This window comes from Olea europaea, chromosome 11 (genome assembly GCF_002742605.1).
Source record: "Olea europaea var. sylvestris chromosome 11, O_europaea_v1, whole genome shotgun sequence".
Classification (NCBI taxonomy): domain Eukaryota; kingdom Viridiplantae; phylum Streptophyta; class Magnoliopsida; order Lamiales; family Oleaceae; genus Olea; species Olea europaea.
The window spans coordinates 2153797-2156828 of NC_036247.1; positions in this window are offsets into that span (position 1 = coordinate 2153797).

Here is a 3032-nt window from a genome sequence, read left to right on the forward strand (position 1 = left end):
TTTACAAAATTATTTGGCGAGAGAATCCTTGGAAGCACTTTGATCACGGATTAAAGTTATTACGGCACATGAAGTGGCTTGATGATGTTAAACAGCGTGATGATGTAAATGATTGATTCAAATCAAACGGCCTTCAAATTTCTATTTCCTTAATTACGATAATTTATTAATTCTCTGCCATTTGTCGATAGTACTAGTGAATTACAGATTTTAACTGTTGTGTCACGGTCGATATATCAAACTTGGTGGTATAGTACTCTTTGAATAATCATCTCAGGGAACTGAAACAATTGATGTAGAAGGGCAAAATGATCTTTCTAAATCTCAGATGATGCATTTTGTTTCCATTAGCATGCCACCGTTTCCTATTGGAATTCATTTACATAACACAAAGAAGGGTATATTCGGATTAGTGATGAAGCAATTTTTGGGGATGACATAATGGGATTTGCAGTTACATCTGAAAATTGACAGACCAAATTTTATTCTCGGCCAATTTTGAAAGGTCATTTGCTTTATGAGTGTGGCCATTGCTAGTGGGAAATCTCCCCATGATCCGGACCTTCCACCAAGATTTCCTAGGATTGACGTGCTTAAGGATAAAAATTTGACTCTTTCAAAATGTGGTCAGGAAAACTTGAGGTGCAAATATCAAATTTGAGTGGAAATCATAGGGAAACAAAGCAAGAACTTGAGACAAATCAATCTGCAATACTTCAATAAGACCGATACTTCGATGTGTTGGGAGGACCAGAATGCGATACCTTAAAGGTACATGTTTTTTCCTTGATGAAGTAAATATATTTCTTTTAGTTATTTTCTTCTATTTGTCTAATCTCAGACTCCACAACTGGCTTCTGAAAAAATACTTCTACCGAAAGACAAGAAATGGCCATTCCTTCAACGCGTCCCTCTCTCTTCCTTCGGTACTCGTCCTCGCGTTAATGTGGAAAGCCCTGGCGTGATCCAATACATGTCAACTTCTTTGCTCCAAGGATCACTCTTCTATTCTTAGATCTTGGAGTTCCACCATCGGTTTCGCAAAATCTGCATGTGTCTCTTTGGTACATTATAACGACTGTTGACCTCGCAATTTGGACCCTCCATGTGACCAACCGATAGCTACTCCACGTATTCCTCCTTACGCACAGTCAACGCATGGTCAGATGCACACGGCCAGAACTAGCGGGAATGGTGGCGACCGCATACTTTTCAATGGTCAAGTTAGCCTCAGGTGATCGGAACAATACCAAGACTGTGCAAAATACTGGGGAAGAGAATATATATTTGCTTGTTATGGAAAGTTATGTTGTAAGAGTTTCATTACCTTTGCCTCTTGTCAAACCTTGGGTATTTATAGATGAGGAGAACCGTTGGATGTGGGACACGTGTATGCATCTGGAGGTGTGAGGCGTCTGCTCATAGGCATCAATCAGCCGTGTCTATAGAGTGGGGGGGTAATTACTTCTCCCGAGTTGAGTTGACATAAAGTTGATACATCACATCAACTAGGCTCATGGAGACATCAACTCAATTAAACCTTAGGGGCAGAAATGATCCTGACATAGATCTCTTTCTGAAATTGGCGGCAGATCCTGGCAGAGGTCCTCGGAGTGCGCCTCGGCTTGGCGAGGACACTTCGGTCAATTCAGCAGAATTGTCTATGCCTCACAGTGTGTTAGCAGATCGACAACATTGATGGTGAATTCAATTCGAAACCACTTCGGATGGGTGCTGAACACCTCATAATAGGCAGAGGTAGACTCTCCAAAGTGATTCAGATAGGGACGTAACAGTGGCCCCCCAAGTTTAGGCATGAATATTTATATCATGGGTGGACTTGTTTTCTCGATCGGGTATGTCTGCCTCGGGACAGGAATCTCGATTTGTGAGAGCCTATGGGTTAGTTTTCCATTTTTATCGAAGCGATGTAGGTCGGGAAAATTTTTTGACAGATGCGATAAAGCTTTATCATTGACTAAGGAATGAACTTATCTATAACCAATGTGCTGGCCTATAGGACGATGCGATGCGAGGCAGCCGAAACTTTGTAAAGCTTAGGAGGGAACGCAGCCACCGAGGTGATGACCCAAAGGGGACTCCGCATCAGGTGCGTCTAAACTTTGTAAAGCTAAGTGAGGAACTCATCTACCACCAGTGCACTGACCCACAGGGACGACGCGTTGGGAGATGGCTAAAGGTTTGTAGAGCTTACGAGGCAACGCAGCTACCGAGGCGATGATCCATAGGAGACTCCGCGTCAGGTGCATCTAAACTTTGTAAAGTTGAGTGAGGATCTTGATAAGTGCATTTTATGCACTTATTCGAACTACATAATTAGGTTTTTATGTCGTCAAATTATCAATTTTTACCTAACTTGTGTTAATTTTCTTTTGCTTTTAGTTATGGACCCGTTTTGAAGCAATTGGAAAAGAAAATAATCAATTGGCTTTTACATTGTGTTTGTGGACAAAACTCGCGGAATAAAAGATGGAAGATCAAAATTGAGGAGAGAATGAAGAGAAGGACTAACTTGCATTGCACGAAAGAATTGAGTACACAAAACTTATTGGACTTGGGCTCCTAATTTGTATACAGAATAAGGGTTTTTTTTTTTTGTTTAGGTATATGTATACTCGCAGCCGAGAAAAGTCGAGGGGAGTAGACAAAAAATTCATAAACACAGAGAAAGAAAACGGCAGGTTGAAGGGAGTGCCGAGGGCTGAATTTATATTATTGGATACACGCACAAAAACGGAGGCTTAACTGTAGACCTGAGACGGCAGAAAAAAAACGGCTAGAATAAATTCTGTATATATTCACACGGAAAGCCGAAATCAGATTGAAGCCGGCGAATTGAGTAGCGTAATTAATAAATTCGGTCAGTTGCTGGAGGAGTAATTGTTGAGCTGAAAGCTGATTTGGATACATATAAAATTCGCACTGAAAGTCGAAGCAGCTGAAGGAATTGGAATTGGACAAAAGGCGGCTGGAATTAAAGAAATTGAAGTGCTGAATTGTGTATATCATAT